Below are 25,370 nucleotides of genomic sequence, written 5' to 3' on the forward strand. Positions count from 1 at the left end.
CATAATTTCATGCCATTCTATTAGTAGAAATTCACATAGACATCCATGGTGCTTGGTCCTCTTAATCGCAATTCCTTTAATACTCTAGCTTCATGGTTATGTGACTCCAAATGAGTCTTATGAAATTGTGTTTGATCATAGTGACTAATCTCATGGTATGTGCACCTTTGGCTAATGTCTAGGGTTTTCACTCTTTTTTTGGAAAATTTTTAGAATTGAAGCTTTAAATTAACTAGATTCAATGTATAATTTTTTTTCAAGATTGGAGCACAACTCCATTACAATTTTTGCAAAGCCATTCCTATGCAAGACTAACTAACTCATGAGATTCCATAATATTAGTTGCAAGTAGATCAACTACTTTCCTCATTTACAAAGGCAATACTCCTTAAAGACCTTTCCAACATTGATAGGCTATACCATCTTTGTAGTATGACTACTCATTTTCTCAAAACATGGTATATCATCCACTTTGAAGCTGATATTATAAGAAATAAGATTGACATCACGGTTGAACAACATAATATTGTCAGCCTTCTCAAATAATATGATTCCACATATTGTGAGACCACATCTTTCCGCACCATCATTTTAGCTTGCATGGTGACATCCCTAAACAACTACTTCATCATCCACTTACTAACAAAATTCTAACTGAAGAAGAGCTCCATGTTACAAGTCCATTCAATGGCCCCTTACTCCTAGGTGATCACATCATGTCTTACCTTTGTAAGCTACTACTTCCACCTAATGCCTTGGATGCTCTATCCGAACTCGAGTACAACTCACACTTTTATGACTGGTGGATTCACAAACACTCTTCGATTCTATAGAAATTTAAAATATAATCTCACTTATGAATAATAATAAAACCACTAAAATATAAAAATACATACATAAACTATGACCTAGTCTCCCAAGCTAGGAGGCTTACTCCAATTTTGCAGGGGGGAGGAAGGCAATACCAAACTGCCAAGCCTCTCAAGACTACCAAGACAAGACCACTATCAAGTCCTCAAACACTAAGAGATAAACTCCAAAGAATGAAAATTCAAGACTTCAAACACCTTCATGAATCCAAAGCAACCAAGAAACAAAAAACTAGAGGACAAACAAGTAACCATTAAATGTGATCTAAAGGTAAAAACATGCGTAAGGCTTGGGACTATAGACTATGTAGTTTTAATTTTTTCAATTCTCATAAGAAAAATAATACGTTTTAATTTAAATTTCTTATAAAAAGGCTCATAAATATTATTATTTTCTTACAAGTGGCAACCACACAGGTATCATTCCTCTCAGCCACAACACAGGATGTACCTATCAAAGACCCATTGAATGAAGATAAGCTAGTTTTCTCTACCCATTAGAGACTTGAGCTAAATTTGGAGGCAAGGATGTGGGGAATGGGCCACCTATAGTTTTGATTTTTGACCCACCTCAAGAATCTAGTTGAAAATATCAAACTATCGTAGCCAACCATCTTGGAGACTACGTGAAAGCTGCATCACTTCACATCTACTTTCTAACATGCACTCAATTGATCTAAAACTATGACCTAGCCAACAAATCAAGTAGGTTTATATACAACCTAAAAAATAATGGGAACTACAATGAACAAAAAACACCATCAAGTTCATCCCAAAGTTAGTAGAGGAGGCCTTGGCATCAAGATTGGATCAAGAAAATACGTTAAAACACACAAAACCCCCCAACTCTCTTGAAGGTGGGATGAAACCTCACTGGTAACAATTGATGGAGCCATAGTAAAGGTAGTGGCCAATAAAGGAGTTCTCCTAAGAGCAATTCTAGAAGAGGAGCTTAGGGTGATAACATAACTATTTCATCATCTCTTCACCTACAACAAAACCTCGACCAATCCCACTAGAATCCAAAATGGCTCCTAGAGGATGTATTAACAAGAAACCTAGTTAGGCATAACTTAAGTGCTCTATGGTTGGAGCACGTCATTGAATCAATGTCTAAGGCATAAAGCATCATTCCAAAGAACCCTAAAATAAAGCTCAACCACACAGAGGCTAGGCATAATATTATTAGCTATGTTAGTACACTTTCTTGCATAATTTTTGTTGCTATCATTGTAGGAGTGCTACTCCACAAGATCTTACCACCACACATAGAGCCACATATACTAGCCAAGGATTCATTTGAGAACACCATAGAAAGAGAAAAGAGGCAAAGAGAAAAGGTAGGAAACCCCAACCCAAATGATGATCTAAGCAAGAAAAAGAAAAAGCAAAGAGATGAGGAAAAAATAAGCTCATCCTCGAAGGACTTTGATAAAGAAGATACAAAATAGGAGTGATTGATTGTTTGTGGTAATAAGAAAATGTCAAGGACGGAATTGAGGAAATTAAAAACTAGAATGAAGAAATCATAGAATAGTATGAAAGGGCCATTAGAGCATTTATAGAAGAATCCATGTGCAGCGAGGACCAAACCATCACACAACAAGTAGGAAATCATATAGCCAAAAAAGGAGAAAGTAGCTTTAGTAAAGGGAAGGAGAAGGTGACAAAGGAACCAACTAATGATTCAACAACCCTCCAAGAGCTAATGGCTAAAATAAGAACCATGAGGTGCATATTAGTGAGCTAGCAAAGGCAAGTCCTATGTCAAAAGAGAGTCCTTATCCCACCAATACCTCGAAGGGGTAGAGTGGAACATGAAAAATAGGAGCTCTTGAGTGACTATGTGAACAGCTTAAAGAAGACAAAGCCAATGTGCACTTAAGGCCAGCCAAGAACTCCGAGGAGGGTTGGAAAAAGTGTGACATGAGTACAAAGACTTCTTACTAGAATTTGAAAAGAAAGTTGAGGAGGCCCAAGCTCAATTGAAGGAATGCAATAAGGTGCTTAAGGAAATATAAGAGAAGAAAAAATAATAGTTCTATAATAAACTAAAGAAGTATGTATTGGCACTCAAGGATCTCTAGAACGAGCTAAAGGAGCCCAACATGATGCTCAAATATCTTCAAGAGAAATAGACACAAGAGCTTTAGATTCAACTGAAGGAGCACAACTCAATAGTTAAGAAGCTCCAAGATCATCTTAAAGAATAGGAGGTCACCATGAAGGAGCTTCAAGAAAAACTCAAGGAGCAAGGCTAAGCTCTCAAGGGCTATAGAGTAGAAACTACCAAAGTAAGCATGCAACTAACCGATACCAATCACGAGCTCACATTTACTACAATCAAACTGACCCAAGAGAAGGCCCAAATCCATTTATATGAAAGATGGAGCCTGTAGCATCAACAAATATAGAGCCAATGGAGTATCTCATATGCATATCTCTAAGATTCCATCTCCACCACCAACTTGTCATTGGCTATAAGCATGGTAGAAAATGACACATAAAGGCTCCACAAAATAGCCTTCATGAAGCTCTCCAATGATCTAGGAGCAGTCTTGTATAGTAAAAGTCGGCATAGAGTGGATGGAGGCCTACAAATTGGTCATGGTTAAACAAGCAGCAAGAACTATTCAAGGAAGCTACAATGTCAGCCTGCATGCCTCAATCTAAAGATTCAAAAGAACTTAAAGCCTAACTAGGATTGCTCTCTAATACACTAGAAATCATGGAAAAGATTTAAGGGATCAATCTAATTATGGAAGGACTAACCAAGGAAAACTTGATTTGATAGTTAAGGCTAAAAGGCTATGACAATTATGAACTCAAAGTAGCACATTTAATATAACCCAAAAAACCCCAAGCAATCTCTTTCATCACCTTACAGTCACCCCACGATCATGACATCCCCTATAGATCTACCAGAGATACCATATTTTGACACAAGGAATTCAAAAGAGTACCCAATAGATGAAGAGGAAGATCCATAGCAAAAAGAGGCCTATACAACTATAATATAGGCTTTAAGAGCTTAGTCATAGAGAGCAATAGAGCATCCCATTGGCTTAATCTCTTACCACAGGAAGAGGAAGAGAACTTAAAGGAGATAGTGCAAAAAATACTAGGAGAAGTAGGAGATCAACCCTTTATAAAGTTTGATTTTCAAAGTCAATAAGGAGAGTAGGTTTAGAAATCCACTTTCCTAGGACTTGGCCCAAAATCGCCGACACTCGGACGGGTCGAGCCATGCGCAACGACAACCTCGTCGGGAATGCTTTCGTCGAATCTAACAATCCACAAAACCACTAAGCACACTGCCTTCCAGATCACAACAAGTACATAGCATGGAGGTCCTGATGTACCTGAATCGCACGGAGAACTCCTCAATGGCAAGATCAAATCGAATCAATGCTAGAAACACACTCTCACTCTCTCTCAATGTCAAGGCATGAAATGAGATCTTCCTTGTCCCCTTGGCTCTTAAATCCCTTCCCGCGTAAGGCTTTGATGTCCCCAATCACTCACTTGCTGACCTTAACATCCCAAGAATTATTTTGTCCATTTTTGCATGACTTGTGCCATGTTTTACCCTGTTTTACCATGTTTTACAACAACAAACCCTACACTTTTCCTATCCGATTTCCTAATCCTAACCTACTCTAAATGCAACAATGGTCAAAGGCAAAAAACTGAAATGATTTCTCCATCTTTTCCAATTATCAAACCAGCAAAATAACCCAAAGTACTTACTTGTTTTGAAGATCAAAAACCCCACCCAAACTTCCTACCTACCTCAAGCTCCGGTTCGAGGATGAATCCCTTACTTCAATGCTCGATATGAGACACGTAAGGGCTCAAGCTTGAATCCGTTCATCTTGAAAATGGAACCAAAATGTGCGAGCTTTTGCTCAACCACCAAGACCCACGGACCACTTATTGCTTCAAGCGTTCCAAGCGAGCTCTCATGGCTATCTCTCACCTAGCCGACTCACCATCAATCCTCTCAGGGTGTAGTGAGCTTACCTTGATGCCGAAATGAGTTGCCTCCTCCCTCACACAAGTTGGTAGCTCCACGATCCTAGATGCTAGCTCAAGCATCCTCAAGCCTCCTCCATCTCCAAGCTCCATTTACCATAGCCACATGCAAGGCAAGAGAAGGGAAGAGAAGAGAGAAGAAGAGAGAAGAGGAGATAGTGAAGAGCTTCACCCTCTTGATCCCTCACTCCCACACACTCACTCACTCCCTCACACTCACTCCCTCAAGAGCACACACACAAGCAAGAAGAAGAGAACAAGAGAAGAAGAGAGGACTCTTGTTAGCCACACACCAAAGAATGAGCTTACATTCACTTTTTGAACTTTATATATACAAACCCTAAAACCCCCATGGGCGCCCATCCCTTGTTACATGACCGACCAGTGTGGCAAGGTTCCTTTTTCTAATTCCCTCTTCTTGCTTCATGCCCTAAGCCTATACCCGTTTATCTTTTACAAGTGGCATAGGAGCGAGCCTAGCACTCTTTTACAAGAGTTTTTAGAGTTTTTGGGATGCCTTTCCTTTTAAATTTGCTCTTTTTGCCTCATTTTAGTTTTAGAGGCCGCCTCTATACCTTGCTCTTTTTCCTTTATTTTTTCGCCATTCCGTTTTGAGGTTAACAAACATAATAGGTACAATGGAGCTCCTGAAGACCTATCAATATCGATGGCACATTCCCATCACGATCCCTTTAGTATCAACCATAACATCTTCCTTCCTCTTCAAGCTAACCTAGCATGCTCCCAGTCTAACAATCCCTCTACCTTTCCATCCATATCTCTTCTATCACACCACACTATCTGCATCTATGAACCCCCTCATCAAACATCCCAAAGCCCTTTACCAATAGCAATACCATACCTTTGGTGAAAGTGCCATGGAACTAGCACTCATCTAGGAGGAGTGATGAATTGTAACTATAAGAAGAAGCCAAAGAAAGAAAGCCCACATATTTTTTGCCAAATAGCAATTTCTCTAACATTTTTATACCATTATTTTCATGCAAGCTATTCCCCCACCCCCCCTCCCCAAATGCAATTTTATTTAATCAACTAGCTCTTGATCACAACTCGTGTCAAGTCTATTTTCCATCAATATATACAAATTTAGTATACTTTCCTTCTTACTTTCTATTTGTGAGATAGAGAGAGTGTGATATTTTGAGAGAGTTGAGAGAGTGTCTAAGCAAGAGTGAGGAACTATGTGGGTGAAGCCTTCTTCTTCCTATCGAGAGAGAGTGAGAGTGAGAGTTTGAGAGAGTTGAGAGAGTGTCTGAGCAAGAGTTTGAGACAGTTGAGAGAGTGTCTGAGCAAGAGTGAGGAACTATGTGGGTGAAGGCCTCTTCTTCCTATTGACCAATCTCTCATGCCTACATTCATGCTTCTTCCTTGCATGCCAAGGCCATAGAGGGTTGAGAACAAAAGGGACACATTCATGGATCATGGACCTTTGCAAGGGCATCCTTCATGCTTGAAGAAAGTCCATGCAAGCTCACTACAAGTGAATCTTAGTATTCATTATGTGTGCAAGAGGTTAGGTGAGAGATAGTCATTGTGCTTCATGTGACTGGGCCTCTTGAATAAATAAGAGGGTATTGAAAGTCCCATCAATATTGAGCTCATGTATCATAATAACCCCCATAGTAAATACTAGAATGCATATTGTGCATCACATCCACACTACAAGTCCTTCAATACCACCCCACACCTAGCCTCACACACCACGTAATGCACAGTGCATAGTGCATGGTACACAATGCATACAAGATAGTGCACGATGCATTCACATAGAGTTCACTAATACCCATCCATAGAGAAAACTCATTTTACTCGTCTGCATTGCATCTAGGGTGATATACACCACCCTTAGGATATCTTACACTTGCATCCTTCCAATGCACTACACAATGCACTAGTGCACTGCATGCTACATAGTGCATGGATTAATACATTGTGCATGGTAAACATTGCATGACGTATAGTATACAAGTGTACATGGGCACACATAAACCTCACGTGCATATTCACACTCTGCCACATATCCATACAAACTACACCCTAGTGCATTGACTTATCACCTCAATGCATAGTGCATAGTGTACGAGGCATGATGCACACATGTATTCAAACTCGTGCATAATGCACAATAATGCACTACACACAGTGCACACACAGAGTATACCACAAGAGTCACATGCTATTAATAGAAAGACTACAAGAAGCAAAAAAAAAGATAGCAAAAAGAAATATAAGAAGCACAAGCAAGACAAAGAAAATCTAGTAAATTAAATTTTGATAAAAAATTTGGATATTTTTTGTAACACTTGGTGCCATTATTTTATGAGATTCACCGCTTCTTCCCATCAAATTGTAATTAGTAGCTAGAATTCTATATCTAATCTCTTCTCTCAATAAGACTAAAGCTTACTTGCATGTAAATAAGCCCATGATCGGTTGGAAAAGAGCACAAAAGAGGCAAGATGCCTAAGGGGGGTGGGAAAACCCTAACTCTAATCTGTTTTTATTCAAAGGATAAGAAATAATAGAGTAGCCTATTCATGTGTGTACAAACTTATACTTGCTTTCTTGCTTCCATTGAGAGAGAGAGAGAGAGAGAGAGAGAAAGGAAGAGAGTGTGAGATTTTGAGGGAGAGAGAATGTGAGTAAGGGAATAAGTGAGTGAATCTCTTTATTTTCTCTCCAGGCTCTCTCTTGCCATATCCATGATTGCTCTCATGCATGTGGAGGTCATAAAGGGTTGAGGACCAAAGAGCACCCACTTGAATTGTAGATTTTTCCATGTGCTTCCATCATGCTTGATGGAATGTCTAGCAAGTTCACTACAAGCAAATCATTGTGTTCATGGATCATGCAAGAGGCTAGGTGAGAGATAGCCATCACACTATATTCACAATGGGGATCATCCACTTGGCTATTGTCTTCCATAACATTATTGATATTGGAACAATCAAGTTTGGATTTTTTGGCTAAAGTCTCATAAATCCTTTTGTTGTGGATGTCGTTGATGAAGGTTTTGTGGTGATTGCCTTGGTAGTGTTCTCTCTATGGTAGGGATCCATTTGTATAGACTCCAACCTTAGAGATGTAATCTCTCATGCTCTTGTCCTCCAACTACTCGATATTCATGAGCTAAAAAATGAGGTTATTCCTATAGCTCACTTCAAGGAAGCATTTAATAAATAGGTCCTTAAGCAATATAAAGGAGACCTTCCCCATAGCATCAAGATTGGTAAACCTAGTCCCTTTTCTCCTAAGCAAAGCCCAAAGGCTTGCACTTTCTTGGCATCCCCAAGGAGCTCATTGGCCTCATAAACTTGTTCAAATTGCTTGATAAAGTTGTAAGGGTCATCCTAGGTGTAGTATTCATCTAGTTGTTTTGTAATTAAGGGAATTTGTACCTAGTCTCTAGCACCTAGAGTGTTTTGTGATTAAGGGAATTTGTACCTAGTCTCTAGCACCTAGAGTGTTTCCCATCTCGATTAGGATGGTTTTGTGAAACGTGGATCCCTACTTGCATCATGCATATGTGGTCAAATAAGCATTGTTTACAAGATCTAAGAGGGGATTTGTGTGACGAGCTAGTTACTCCTACATTCAACAACATTTTGTGTATACTATTCATCTCCACTTGCATGGTCACAAGCTGATATCTAGTTTCATTGTTAAGATCTAGAAGTTTGTTGGTTGAGAGTGTTTGTCCCCTAGCATTGCAACTCTTGAAGTTTTCTTTCCATAATCTCAAGATTCATAGAAATATGTAGCTTGTTGAAAGCTATCGATTGAATCCTAAAAGTCATCTGAGGCATCACATGGGTCCTCAATCATCTCCATCATGCTTGGTGTCATCCGCATGGTTTCTCTCACTTCTAGGTGGACTAACTAGATAACTTAATCAATTAGGTTCAAAAATACGTGTGCACTCAACATCTACATATTTACTAGGACTAGGGTCTCTACTTGATTTGGGCATTGGAAGATCACGTCCACTATGGAGGTGCATCCTTCTGCATCATCATGAGCTTTTAAGTCCTAGGTATTTCTTTGTTTGTTATCCTACATCTTGTTTTTAAGTCTCCTTATAGATCATGAATATTGAGCAAGAAAATTTTTCCTTATTACAATCTGGCTTGTGCATGTGATCTTTCTACAAATAGGCTTTCTCATTCATCAAACAAAGTGTGAAAAATACTTATATATAGCACTTCAACTTTTCGAACAAATATGGCTGTGTTAGATGGAGCATGGTTTTTTCTAATTTTTGTGAGGATTTTTTTTGCTCTATTGAGTTCATATCTTTCCCTTATGAGTCTTCTTTCTTGGTTATTGCAATTACCTTCTCTATTCACTATGCCTATGTGCCCATGCCATTACATGCCGAAGATGGATTGTTGTGACTACATGGGAGCATCTTAATGCATGCAACCCTAGGTTTCATGTGTGAGGGGTGTGGTGATGTGCATCATCAAGTAGTGGTTAGAGTGCCTAAGTGGGGTGCCAAGCACATTGGTTTGCTATGAAGAAGAGATGGATGTGACACAAGATATTGTGTGTCATTGTGTGTGCGAGCAATAAGTGATGCTCATTAAGTGTGCCCTTGTGTGTATATGAGGCATGTAGCATACTTAATCTACCAAGTTGAAAACTTCACTTGCTATAAATAAACAAGTTAAGAATTAGTCATTGAATCGAGCATTTTTCCATTCTTTGAAGAAGAGAAGAATATCATTCATACAGACACTTGTTATTCTCAAAGTAGACAACAAAAGGGAAAACTCTCTTTCATATAGACATTTCTTATCCCCAAAGTGGGCATCAATTGCATGGGTTAAGGAAAGATTCGTGGGCAAGGGACTAAAGTATACTTCATAATTACAAGGGTCTTTCATTAACTTATGTAATTGTGCAAAGTCAATACTTGGGCATTCTTGGTTAAATTTGAACTCCTATAGATGTCTCAATTAGCTCTTTCTCTATAGAGCTTGCATCACATATTTTTTCCAATTGTTCAAAGATTTGCTCTCACTGAAAGAAACCTTTAATACAATTATAATATCATTTACTTTGGAAGTGTTTTCAAAAACATCACCGAAATGATGATGAATAAACAAGTTCATTATGTCTTGAAAACCCTTCAAGCTACTCCTAAATTCATGATCCTCTGAGTATGAATTTTTCCACAACCTAGATCCTAACTTTTCCATGAACGATTTTGTTACTCTTGATTCATCTTCTTTAGCACTCTTTATGCTGTCTTATTTGTTTTGAAACTCTTATTAATATATCCTCTTATGTGTGAAAACCTCTTGTATACTTAAGCTAGTAATAAATACCTTGTTAGTTATAAATTGTCTCTTGGAACCTATGTCAATAGTAGCTGCATTGTTAGCTATAAATTGATAAACATGTAAAATATAGATTAATGACATATATCTACAATATTTGAGACAATAACTCATGGCAAGACCATAGGATCAATATGTAGTGAAGGGAATGGGTCTTTTACTATCTATTCATTATTTTTCAAAAGTCTACATAAACCCTTAGTTTTCCAATCTTCTTAGGACCACCATAATTCGGAATATAACCTAGTCATTTCTTTCCATCTTCAAACGAATTCCACTTTTAGTGAACCATCAATTTCTTCCTATAGATTGTATAGATATATTGCTTGTTCTATAGTGTACATCAAGTTTGAGTATTATTTTATGATGATACACTTTAGGATCCATTATCTTTTGATTTATGTGGTACCATGCCAAAAAATACTTGCCTACTTTGAGCATGTTATTTTGGTATGCCTTCATCAATCATGACAACCCTTGACTTTTTTGGTGTGCCTAGCTCTATTTGTTCTATATTACCCTTTATGGATATATTTATCAATTCAACTCTCTTCTTTGTTTCCTTAACACTTACATTAGTCTAGCCTCTTCTTGCTTCTACAAGAAGTACGCTAATAAGTGCAATTGTTATTAATATTTCAGTCTCAAGTTAGTACCTCTATCAGTTAAAATCTACCATACCAACTCATACTAAATTGAGTGAGCTCCCTCGTGAGTGGCTTTGATAACTTATCTGGGTAAGTTCTCTTAGGCCACACTCCCTTCAGTACATTTTATGCTATAATGGAGATCACATGTGATTTTTAGTCAATGCATTCATTGGTGTCCCAGTAATGTAGAGCCTTTGATGCCTTCAACAAATGTCTCCATAGTAACATAGCATAGGCATTGTCTTACATCCAACACCAAGAAGAAGACCAAAAGTTTAGTTCCTTTGATCTTGATTACTATTTCTTTCACCATTCTTACTTGTTTTACAAGTCAATAATTTGCCATCTATAGCTTGAAAGATGCTCTTTTTATTTCCAACCCTAATTTTTTGTTATATTGTGTTGACATGAAATGTGAATAAAAGTAACTTTGGAGCCTCTGATCTTCAAATCTTCAATGAGTCTTCAAGAACTGATCTTCAAGGTTGTATTCCCCTCCTTGATTTGATGCCGGTAGTAGCCCAAAAATTTCAAACCTGATGTGAGGCAAAACTGATATGTGACAAGAGTCACTAAATAAGTGTTAAGAGACACTATGATACTATGCTTCAATCTTGCAAGAAGTCACCATGATCTCCCCTCCTCAATGATTTGATGCATATACTTGCTTGAATCTTCAGAGAGTAACTAGATTTAAATGATAATGCCTTGGCTTGAATGGCAAGAGAGAGAAAATGAGGTGGTTTTAAGCTTGAGGAATATTTGGCTATGGAGGAAGGATTAGGGTTTCTAAGAGCAGCCTGGTTTTTCACTCTCTGTGAGTTGGATAGTTGATCGTTTTCAATGTGTGTGTGTGTGTGTGTGTGTGTGTGTGTGTGTGTGTGTGTGTGTGTGTGTGTGTGTGTGTGTGTGTGTGTGTGTGCGTGCGTGCGTGCGTGCGTGCGTGCGTGCGTGCGTGCGTGCGTGCGTGCGTGCGTGCGTGCGTGTGTGTGTGTGTGTGTGTGTGTGTGTGTAAATGAAGCCTGGTAGACATGCTACCAAAGCCCCATGATCCCTTGCTAGATTGCGCAACGCAGAGAGCACATCATTATATGAATACAAATAGGCACAGAATGAGGCAATGAGCTGAGAAAATGAAAATGCCAGGCTGTGGGTTGCCTAATGTGGACAATTTATATGATAGGATGAAGCATCTTGAATTCAAGGACAATTTCTTAGAAGGAAGCGTGTAGAGATAATGCTTGGATTGGGAGATATAAGAGCTCCAAGCAAGGTTGGTACTGCCTGGCTATGGCTGCCATGAAAGGTTGTTGAAGATAGAGTAAGAAAATAAACTCATTAGTTGGACTTGAGCTTAGATGAGTTGGAGAGCGACTGGAAGGGAGGTTTACTGATCTGAACTGATGTATGCCATGCTCACCATGGCTTTGGTACCATGTAAAAACATGGATCTAGAACATGGCTTGAGGCAGAAGCTATGGAGGTTGGAAGAGAAAGAGTGAGTTCATGAAGACATTAACATGATTGACTGTTACACAAGTGAATTAGGTTCCAAGATGGAAGCTTGGACTCATAAACACAATCTTGTGTATAGACTGACAATGACACAGAGACTTTACTAAAGGACAAAAGTACTATGACATTGCATTAGAAAAGAGAGCAAGTACAATGCTTTATAGGAACTGGATGGTAGCACTTCTCCTATTGTGCTTATGGGATTCTAGTCCCAAGCCCACACTGCTCCATACAAAGAGGCTAAGTAGGTGTGATTGCAGAAATCTCAATAGTCTCAAGTGCGCATGCATGTGTACATGTGTGCTACTACAATGCACTATTACGTGGAGAGTACACTATGCATGTGCATGGGTGAGAGTGCTCTACTGCACACAAGACTATTGTGTGAGGCTAATATGCATGTTTTACAATAGTAATATGATAAATTTTTTAAAAAAATAATTTGAATTTATCATTATTTATTAATACGACATCAAAGGAAGGGTTCTAGCTTAGGCCTCCCTACACATATTGTAGACATTCGCAAAATCAAATGTTTGTTAGATGTGTGGCAGAAGTGTGTTGGACCTAAATAGCACTGTAGTGTCCTTACATATCTAAGTGAGGGTTTTAACTTAGGCCCCTTACATGTTGGACATCTACAAAATTAAATATTCGCTAGATGTGCAAAAAAGTGCATTGGTCTTGATTAGTAGTGCAGCATTCGAGGATGCAAGCTCGACACAATCCAAGACCCACAATCATCCTCAAGACATAGGATATAAGCCAATCTAGTTCTATATAACATTTGATATGATTACCACTTCTACCATACCGATTTGATGCTTCATATAAGAAATTGAAAAGAATATGTTGAAAAAGAACTATATGTGTATCTGAATTAACCTAAAGCTACTATTTACATGTTTGTATAGCCTTGTAAGCAAACTTAGAAAAATCTATCAGGCCCTCCTTGAATTTCTCCTTTTGTTTTTTGAAGAATTCTAGAAAAAGATAAGTCATATGATCAAATTGATAGCATCACCAATCTTTTATAAAATATTACCCCCCCCCCCCCCCCCCCTTGATGACTCAATTCTTGGTTATTTTTTGTGTAAGCACCACATCATTTGTCTCTATGAGTAGAGTGAGTAAACTCTGTTGATCATCATTCCAAAAGCAAGTCTTATTAGAAAATTTTAGTGTCTCATCAAATTTGGAAGACTTAAAGAGATCTTGGTAACATTCAAGATTCTTTAAATAACCCCTTGATGACTCAATTCTTGGTTATTTTTTGTGTAAGCACCACATCATTTGTCTCTATGAGTAGAGTGAGTAAACTCTGTTGATCATCATTCCAAAAGCAAGTCTTATTAGAAAATTTTAGTGTCTCATCAAATTTGGAAGACTTAAAGAGATCTTGGTAACATTCAAGATTCTTTAAATAAAAATGGTTTTGTCTCATCAATGATATTATTAGCTACCACCAAGACTTAAGTGGAATTGTTTGCATATCTAAAAGAGCCTACATCTCTAATAGACCCATTTCCAACATCTAGTGTCCAATTAGATCTTATATATATATATTTCATACATATGGTTGGCACAATGAAGCATTCCTTATATCTGCAAGTATGACCATCTTTAGCAAAAATTGATCAAACTTGGTGAGATTGGCCACCAAATAGTAACACTTTCCTTGCACATACCTAATCAATTTGCATTATATCCTTTAATATTCTTATCTACACAATGCTTCAAATCCATAACAAGGAGTCATACTAGCCTCATCCTATTAGATTTCCTTATTAGAAATACTCACATGAACCCATCAATGATTACTGAGAACTTTTTCTTCTATCAAACTTAGCCTCTAATTGGTAATATATGACAAATATGTTATTCAAATCCTTCCTCAGCACATCCTTATCCCAGTACAAACGATCATTTCTATAACCATATCCTCTCTCTCTCTCTCTCTCTCTCTCTCTCTCTCTCTCTCTCTCTCATATGCACCAATAGTGGACCAAAAGGTCACAGTATTGGATTTGCAATACCATTTTCTCTTGCTTGTGGATAACTAAAGCAAGGCTTAGGATAGATATAAGCAAGCATAAAGGAGTGTCTCTAACTTAGTAGCATGTGTAGCCCAACCCTTGATAAATGCATGCCTTGGCATATGTTGTTGACATTGGAACCTTTAAATTTCAACAAGTAACCCAATGACTCATTGTTGGTATATTATTGTAGACAAGGACTCTTAAAAATAATCCTAATTATTATCCCAAATAGATCTTCGTAAAATAGACTATACCTCTGTTATAGTCTACATCTTTGGCTCAATAAAGAAAAAATTTCTTGATGTTGATTATTCAACCTTAAGAGATGATTAGGTTTGTCTATATCAGTCATGGAATGCTTTCATGGTTTTGCTTTGGAGATCGTTGAAAAAAAAATGCACAAAATAGATAGGAATATGAAAGGTCACTAAATGATGTAAAAGTAGAGTTGACCTTTTATTTTAACTTGTAAATTCACTTACTTTTTGTTTAGAAGTTTTGAATTTTGTTAGAGGACATAGTTTCATGTGCATGTGGAAGCTATACATTCATATATGTGGAATTAAAGTCATATGCTCTTACTTAACAATATGCATGAGAGAGAAAGAGAGGCATTTTAGAGGCAATCATGCATCTCTCTACAAATACTATGTTTGAATTGTGCAAGTAGACTCCTTATTAGTAAACACAAATTGTATTTGGGATCCAATTCCCCTTGAGTTTATCATTACTTTTTCTTTTGTAGGTATAATATGTGTAACCACTAATGTATAGTTACACATGAACACTTGTGACTTCTAGCAATGTAAGTTTAGAGAACACTAAGATCCACAATTTAAAATTCACATCAAATATCAAGGAAACAATAGTTAATGAAACACTAGTAGTTTTTTTTCAGATTATATATTAGAATGTTTTTCATGTGTAGGAAAGAATGTTAAGTTGTTTTATTTTCAAAAATATTAATTGTATCCAAAACACCTATCTCATAAAATATTTGTAATCAATCTAGACACATCTATCCAATAAAGTCATGCTATATACATCACAATGGCACATTGTGAGATGTTGGCTTACAATATAATCAAATTGTTATACTCATGAGGGTATCTATTGCACAAAGTAAAAGCAATCATAATCTCACATGGTGGTTTTCCATAAAATGACCCAAATGTTCTTTTGATCCTTGCATCAATGTGTATTTAGTATGAATGTTCTCTCTCCTACACCATTTTCAATCACCATATGTCTTTTTTTTTTAAAGAAATGCATTAAGGTTGTGTTTAGATAAGCTAAAAACTAAAATGTGCAAGCTTATAGGATGCAAAAGAAGGATGAGTTAGGTTATCATTAGAGAAGGCATATTTCTACTCAAGTAGGCCAAAAGGTGGATTGATACATATATAGATTTTATGGGATACATTGTAATATTTTGGGTTTCTAAGGGAGCAGCAAGGAGAGCGCTCCCTCTGTGTCCTGGTCAACATGGGGTGTTGTGTTTCCCTTATTCTTACATTCGTTATGCTCAGGGTGTAATCAGTTATGCTTGGTATGGCATTGGTTATGGCTGGTGTAGCATCAGTTAATGATCATCCAAGTTTAATGATCAATAGCCTCCATTTGAGATAACACATACCTCTTCTTCATCATCTACTTTGACCTCACAAAACTTTCTTCAAAGTATGCAATAGTAGCCAAGGCCATCAATTAGTGTCGTGGTGGTTGATCAAGATTTGTAAAATAAAATCTCATTTTAGAGCCAATGAGGAAGATTTGAAATTGCCTTTAAAGATTGAGTCATTTCACTAACACCATATGGCCCATAGGCAATGGCCTCTTATGAAGGCACAAAATATCACAAGTAGCCCATTGGATTCGTTGACAAGAAGGATTTCCTTCTAAGTGAATGCTTTTAGGTGGAAGTCTTTGATAATGTCCTACATGAATTGGTGGATTTCCTTGTAGTGAGCAATAATTTCTAATTCTACCTTACATCTAGGGCATTTCCTATCTACCTTGCCAATCTTAAAACTCTCTTCTACCCCTCGATCCCCATATGTCTCGATTAAGGCTTAAACTTTACATTTGTAAAATTGATGTAATAACTTACTTCAGTCTAAAAATACGGTTATTACAAGAAGTGAGAAAGTATGAGAAAATAACCAATTTACCACTCGCAACAATTGTTTTTAGAAAATGAACTTATGTTGAAAAGTGATTAATTTATTATAGTTGTACTAAATCTAGCTCGTTTTTATATAGAAAATTAATGTACTTCTAATTTAGAAAGGTTCATTATACATCAAATAGGTCTATTTATCAGGAAGATTACATTTTACTATACAAAAAAGATTAATTATATAGAAGATTGCATTTTACTATACAAAAAAGATTAATTATATAGAAGATTGTATTTTACTATACAAAAAGGATTAACTATATAAGAAAAGTTATAGATTTACTAGTTCTATATACGATTCTTTTGGGTTTTATGTAGTAAAATTTTTTGTGAAAGTTTTGCTAGTTATAACTAGGAAATAGGATGAATTTTCTAGTTTTGGTTCATTTTACTACATAGCAAATGATTTAGAGTTCCTTGTGAGCATGAGAAGGGTTCACTGAGGATTGTTGGGGGTAAAGGCGCCTCCGCCTAGCCGCCGTGTATTACTACACTAACAATCACCGCCACTACACACTGCAGGTGGCGGGCGCCATCACCGTCACTTTATTCTTTATTCTTTTAGTGACAGTTTGAATAAAGGAAGGCCCGGTCACACATTGTGACTGTTGGACTTTCCATTTCTTGTCTCTCTCTTTCTTGCTCTTGCTCTCCCGCCATAGCTCTCGGGTGCAAGCTTCGATCCTTCTCACCTTTCAATTGGTATCAGAGTACGACTTCTGACTCTTGAGCTTGGCTCGTGGCATTCTCAACTTCCCATCGACTCCCCGCTCGCATTGGGTCTCCTTCCCGGCAGCCATAGCTCATTCTCTTGAGCTCCTGTCACTCCCCAGCTTCCCGAGCTTCTTCCCGGCCTATTGAGGCACCATCAGGGCATTAACATTGAGATATTGCTTCATTATTTCAGAGATTTATCTCAGTCCACATGTCTAGGTAAACAGGGTTTTCACAGGTTGTGGGCAGCCATAGCTCACACCTCTTGGAGCTTCCTTCACCTGGATCTTGCTTCCAACCTATCAAGGCTTGCTAAGGCAGCCTTCTTTGGCCCCCATTTCTGCCCTCTTTGGGCCCCATTGTTGGCACGTGGGACAGCAGACCCCCTCAGCTAGCCCACGTTTTTTTTTAACGCCTGTTTCAAAATCCGGCCCAAAAAAATCACTCTTTTTGTCATATCTCAGGCATTCGAAACCGATTCAGGCAAGGTAAGAGTCTAAATTGGGGTTTTGGCACGCTCGGGACACAATGGTGATGTTGGATTTGCCAAATTATGATGATAGAATATTCTGTGATAGATTTCAAGTCTGAGATAGCATGTATTTCTATGCATACGGCTTATGTGATGCTTCTACTGATGTCTATTGATACCGAATCACTTGTGGATGTTATGCCTCTTATGTGAGACACATTTGGAGCTGATTTAGCTCAGCCATTGACTGTTTTGAACAATCCCAGATCTGTCCAAAACAGGGCAGCCGCCTATTACTTCAATTTTATGCTTACAGGTCTTGGCATTCGATGCCTAGTTGGTGCCTATACATACGGGAATGTATGCCTATGGTTTGCCTATGGATTTGAGCTTGGATTGAGCATTGATTTGCTTATTTTACAGAGGTTATATGCCGCTGGAAACTTCAGGGCTGAAGCTATTTATGCTACAGTTGGGTTATGCCTATTAGTCACGGGGTGCTCCCGGCTACTCGGTATGATGTCATGATGTATTTGGACTATGCCACATATCTTGTTTATGCTCCATAATGGCTTTGAGCTGAGATTAGAGCTCGATTTGGGTTTGAATGCCACTTCTTTGCAGCTGGCATTTCATCTATGACATGGTTTATGCCTAGGCTACCCAGTACGGGTTATGATGTCTTGGTGAATGCTTTATGCTTTGGCTGTGGATGGCAGTTGTTTGACCTTGTCTTGACATTCATTTGAGTATTCCCTTGAGCACTTCGACATTGACTTGGCTTTTTCCATTACGACCTTGGATGCTATTGAGGCATTGTCTTCATTATCTGCCTTTGGTACTTTGACTTGTTTTGCTTGAGCTGTTGAGCTCGTTTATCCGCCTTTTGAGCCAGTGGGAGCATCTTGTATGCTTGACCGACATTGAGCAAGAGGTTTATGCTATTTTGAGCATTTTGCAGATACTTGAGACTTTGGGATCTCTTACACTTAAATATTGCATGGTTCATGCACTGATATCTTGGAGTTTCTTTTGACCTGAGCTTGGGCTTTGCACTCTTATGAGCATACACCTACTGGTGTCAAGTCTTGCTAGTGTTATGTATACTTTGCCCTATTGTCCAGGGGGTATGCCTACTCACTGATGGATGCTTTAGTGGCATGTTTGGGTGTTTGCTTAGAGTCTTGATGAGTGTTTGGTGCTGATTTATGTCCAGTTATGGCTGGTCATATCTTGGCTATCATTTCTTGACTTGGTGCAGTGATTTAATCAGCAATTGCTTCTCACAGTACCCTGCTATCATTTATTACAGCAAGCATATAACTCTGGACTGACATGGATTTCTCATGCTGAAATATTGTGAAATGATGTACTTTCACTAGTACTTGGTGGACAGCAGCTTTGGTTACACTTTTCTTGCCATTTTCTCTCGATTTTGGTGATTTTTTTGTCATTTTCTGTAGTAAACAATAAGCAGTTTTGAATTGTCTACAGTCTTCCAACCTGCATTATAGGAAGTTCGTCCATTATGCTATTTTCAACATCACTAAGCTTGATGGTACGAATTACTCTTATTGAAAGAGCTAGATTTGGCAGGTGTTGGTGCAGAAATTGCAGATCAAACCTTTGAGGTTGAGCGGGCATCCGCCTGCAACTATGCCAGATAAGGAATGGCTTGAGCTTGATGAGTTATGCAAGTCCACTATTGTATTATCTCTCACAGAACAGGTTCATTAAAATGTATTTAAGGAAGAACAAAGTGCATGGCAATTGTGGGATAAAATCAAGAATCTCTATGACAAGAAAAGTCCAACGAGTTAGATGTATTGGCTGAAGTAGCTTATGGATCTGCGCATGAAGGAGAATGTGACTGTGTCTACTCACTTGAGCCAGTTCCATGCTATACTCAAGAACTTGATTTCGCAGGACATCACTTTTGCAGAGGATGTCACTCCTCTTTTCTTGCTTGGTACTCTTAATGAGTCATGGGATGTATTCCGCACTGCATTATGTGCCTCTACTACCATCTTGAAATTATCTGATGTTGAGAGTGCTCTTCTGCAGGAAGAGGTTAACCATAAGAATTTGGATGTCTCTCGTGTGTCGCATGCTATGACAGTTAGAGGCAGGAATGATGGATATGAAAAGCATGGCAGTGGTAGTGGCCATGGATGGGATTCTCAGAAATCTCGGTCCAAGTCTCATGGGAAGTCGCATAGCAAATCCCGTGGTAGGAATGCAGATGTTACTTGTCACCATTGTGGAAAAAAGGGCCATATTAGGCCACAATGCCATGAATTGCGCAATGAAAGGCGCAAAGATAAGAGGAAAGACAAAGTGCAAGATAAGTCTTCTGATCGCAGCATAATGCCTGCAAAGTCCAGTGTTAAAATTGAAGAGATCAATGTTATGCAGCCTGAGGATGTTGATGATGATTATATCCTTGCAGCTTCTTCTAGTGCTTCGCAAATGACAGAGATACACTCTATGTATGCACAGTGTTGGCTCTTGGACTTAGGTGTGTCCTTTCATGTGACACCTTGTCGAGAGTGGTTTCATTCATACCGTACTGTTTCGGATTTTGTGCGCTTGGGTGATGACAGCTCTCTTGATATTGTGGGCATTGGTAATGTTAGGCTCCAGTTTCCTTCTAGCAGCAGTTTTGTTATGCAAGCAGGATGTATGTCATGTACCTGCTTTGACACGCATTCTCATCTCAGTTGGACATCTTGATGACGCAGGTTATCATGTATCTGTTGGAGACTCTGCATGGAAGATCACTCATGGCAGACTTGTGATTGCAAGAGGTGCCAAGTTACAGCTCTATCCCTTGATTGTATCCGCTTCTTCCCTTGATCATGTTTTGTCTGTGGGTTCTATCCCACATGTATCTCTTTGGCATGCCCATTTGGGCCATATGTCTTTAAAGGGAATGAAAATGCTTTCTGGTTTGCAATACTTACCGCCCCTTGATTATGCATGTTTTGATTCATGTGAGCATTGTCTTTATGGCAAGCAGACTAGGTCTATGCATAAGAAGTCTCGTAGGCCACACATGAGTGAGCCCTTGGCATTGGTACATTCGGATGTCTGTGGGCCCATGCCTTGTCAGTCTATGGGTGGTGCCAAGTATTTTGTTACTTTCATAGATGATTTTTCACGGAAAATTTGGGCTTATCCCATTAAGCTGAAATCCAATGTCTTGGCTGTGTTTCAGAGATGGCTTGCATTGGTTGAGAACCAGTCTGGGTATAGGCTAAAATGCCTAAGGACAGATAATGGGGGTGAGTATGTCTCATGTGCTTTTGAGCAATTATGTGATGAGAGGGGTATTAAGCATCAATTGACTGCCCCCTACACTCCCCCCAAGAATGGTTTGGCTGAGCGGATGAATAGAACCATCCAGGAGCGTGTACGCAGTATGCTTAGCCATGCAAGCATACCACAGAGCTTTTGGGCTGAGGCATTTAGTACAGCTGTGCATGTCATAAACAGATTACCTTCTAGTGGTTTCGATTTCCAGGTTGCAGAGGAGGTATGGACTGGAAAACCTCCCTCTTATGTGTATCTCCGTGTCTTTGGATGTGAAGAATTTTTCCATGTGCCCAGGGACAAGAGAAGTAAGCTGGATCCTAAAAGTGTCAAATGCATTTTCCTTGGTTATGGGGATGCATGCGAGATGGGTTACCGTCTCTAGGATCCGCAGGCGCAGAAAGTCATCCACAGTCATGATGTAGTCTTCCATGAAGACAAGATGCATCGGCAGCCTGAGAGAGTTGTTGAGATCCGCAGGGTCATATTTCAGGAGGAGCTGAGAGCTCCCGCACAACCAGTTCGACAACCTACAGCTGCAGCAGATGCTCATGGTCAGGGTGTTGGATAGGAAGCTGAGCAGGTAGCTGAGTCTGCCGTGAGACAATCTACTAGAGACAGACGTCCACCTGATAGATTTTAGACCTCGATGCATTATGTCTAGGTTACAGATGCAGGAGAGCCTTTCACTTATGATGAGGCTATGCACAAGGGTGACAGTCACTCCTGGGAGAGGGCTATGCAGTCTAAGATAAACTCCTTGCATAAGAATGACACTTGGGATTTGGTTTCCTCGCCTACGGGCAAGAAGGCTTTTTCATGCAAGTGGGTGTATAAGTTGAAAAGTACCCCTGGACACCCCAAGTCGGCATACAAGGCTAGATTGGTAGCAAAGGGTTTTAAGCAAGAGCATGGTGTGGACTTTGATGAAGTCTTTTCTCCTGTGGTTAATATGACCACGCTGCGCTTAATCTTGGCTTTGGTTGCTCAGCTTGACTTGGATTTATACCAAATGGATGTCAAGACAGCTTTCTTACATGGGGACTTGCATGATGAGATTTATTTGGAGCAACCTAAGGGCTTTGCAGAACTTGGCAGGGAGCACCTAGTGTGCAAATTGAAGAAAAGTATTTATGGCTTGAAGCAGGCACCTAGGGAGTGGTATCATAAGTTTGATGCATTTATCCAGTCACAGGGCTACATCAGGAGTGCTATGGATTCTACTTACACGAAGAAAGCCCATGATGGTTCTTTATTGATTTTGGTACTCTATGTGGATGATATACTGATATAGCAGGGAAAGCTCATGATAAGCTAGATGCTCTTAAGGCTCAACTCAATAATAGCTTTGAGATGAAAGATCTGGGACAGGCCGCTCACATACTTGGTATGCGCATTAGACGCAACAGGCATCAGGGACTCCTCTACTTGTCACAGAAGGAGTACATTCATAAAGTCCTTGAGCGCTTCCACATGCAAGACATAAAGCCTATTGGCTGTCCATCGCCTTCTTATGTGAAGGCATCACAGGCTGATTGTCCGCAGACAGATGAACAGAGGGCCGAGATGGCCAAGATTCCCTATGCATCCACAGTGGGCAGTCTTATGTATGCCATGATCGCCACTCGTGCAGATATTGCCTTTGCAGCTGGTGTTGCGGCACGCTATATGGCTACACTTGGCAAGAAGCATTGGGATGCCGTGAAGGGTATCATGAGGTACCTGAAGGGCACTGCAGATATGTGCATATGCTATGGCATCCAGGCTACAAGTCATGGGATACATTGACTCTAATTATGCAGGACATGCAAATAGTAGGAAGTCCACTTCCGGCTATGTATTCACCTATGCTGGAGGTGTTGTTTCTTGGATGTCCAGGGTGCAGAAATGCACGGCCCTTTCTACTATAGAGGCCGAGTATGTTGCAGTCATCACTGAGGCTTGCAAGGAGGCCATTTGGTTGGGTCGTTTGGTTGCTGACCTTGGTATTGATGCTACCCCTACACTGCATTCGGATTCTATGAGTGCTATTCAGTTAGCCAAGAATCAACCAAGAATCCGGTCTTCCATGCGAAGACGAAACACATTGAGGTGAGGTATCACTTCATACATGGGGTCGTTGAGGACAAGTCTATTGATCTTGTCAAGATCTCAATTGACCAGAATCCTGCAGATCTGCTCATGAAAAGCCTCTACAAAGTGTTTTGCCTTCCTCAGGAGTTTGATGGGCATGGGATGAGATGACGTCTTTCCTTATCCTGTTGTACCTGTGTACATGTTGTACTATCTTTTTTTTTCTTTTTCTTTTCACTCCTCACTAGGGCAGATTCGCCTTTAAGTGGAAGATTGTTGGGGGTTAAGGCGCCTCCGCCTAGCCGCCCGTGTATTACTACACTAATAGTCACCGCCACTACACACTGCAGGTGGCGCGCGCCCGTCACCGCCACTTTATTCTTTATTCTTTTAGTGAATGTTTGAATAAAGGAAGGCCCTGTCACACATTGTGACTGTTGGAGTTCCCATTTCTTGTCTCTCTCTTTCTTGCTCTTGCTCTCCCGCCATAACTCTCGGGTGCAAGCTTCAATCCTTCTCACCTTTCAAGGATGCAGAGAAGGATGATGATGGGGATTTGAGTGGTAGCAGAGGTGATAGAGGAGATGGGGGTGCATGGGGAGAAGGCTTTTGGGATACACAAATTGAAGATGATTATGATGTTGATGATTAGTGCATCGGTATTGCTGCAAACTTAACACAACCAATCATGGTGAGGAGGATGATGCTTTGGGGCAATAAGATGGCCTCTTAAGCAATAGGATGTGAAAGACAATAAGAAATTGCACAATTATGGGGGTAAAGATAATGATTTCACTACTACTATTGATGATTATGGCACTGATATTGAAGGTATCATTGTCTCCTCTACTGATTACAATGATGGCAGTGGTGATGCAACCTACTTTGATGATAATGATGATGATGGTGTGTTAGGTGGCCTATTTTAGGGAAATCTAATTTAGGTGTGCAACATGGGTAGTATTTTTTGGAGGATGAAGCATTATCAACTTGGTGATTAACTTGTGTGGCGAGGATGGTGTTCTCGTTTAGCTGGTGGGGCTGTCTGTGGCAATCCATGTGGCCACCGACTGTTTCCTATACACAATTCCCCTCCCATAGCAATCCAATATTATAAGTAGCAAGATGGTTACCTTTCCCATAGGAAAACCCACATGATCAGCAAAGCTTCCTTTGGGTAGGTGTTGATTATGATAATGATGAAGGCAATCTTCTTGCCTACTACCTACTGTCATGACCACCAAGACATTGAGGATGATCAAGTCTACAAGTTACAACCGCACAAGCGCAGAGGAGATAAAGATGATGCAACAAAACAGGACCAGCAAATAACCATAATGAATAAAAGAAAGTTTATCGAATCCCTAGCAAAACAAACCTACCTTAAAAAGCCATGCTTTTCCATATTTTTTGCTTTCCTCTCTTTTCCAAGTTGTGCAGGCATGAAAGTGTATTTATAAAGTTCAAACTACACTAATACATTCTCAATACATTCAATTTTCTTTTCTTAAACACATTGTATAAATATCAATCTCATGAATTTATTAACAATCAAGAGAAAAATCTAATCAAGAGACAAATTCGACTTACAATTCCATAGTATCACACTTAGTTATTCAACCAAGTTACATTATAATGGAATACATTGTATGCAACTCAAGGTATTTAGTTCCATTCAACAATAATTAAGCCTATCTGTTTTGCAAGTATTTTGGAGTTGGTACAAATGCATCCCTCCTATTTTGCTATGCAAAATGTGCAAGTGGCTACATGACTGAGGCGTGCTTTGTCTGTGCGCAATGGAACACAATGTTGCACTCCATGAGCTCAACGATAGGATTTAGGACACCCCACGCTATATTATTGTAGCTCTATTGATTATATGACCAAGTGGACAAAGGTGAGAGTGTAATGCCAAAACCATGGCTAATTTCTTGTGGGAGTAGGTCATCTCACATTTTGACTACCCCATGAATATTGTTCGTGAAAGAAACTCATTTCTTGAATGACATTAACGACCATCTTTCATCCATGTTCTTGGTCCTGCATCTCAAGTTTAGTTACTACTATCCACAATCAAATGGCCAAGAAAAAGCAACTAATGAAAACTTGGTTGATGTTTCAACAAAAACCATCTCGGGTTCTTGAT

This window comes from Lygodium microphyllum, chromosome 16 (assembly GCF_053477565.2).
Source record: "Lygodium microphyllum isolate KBCC chromosome 16, Lygodium_microphyllum_v1.1.10, whole genome shotgun sequence".
Classification (NCBI taxonomy): Eukaryota; Viridiplantae; Streptophyta; class Polypodiopsida; order Schizaeales; family Lygodiaceae; genus Lygodium; species Lygodium microphyllum.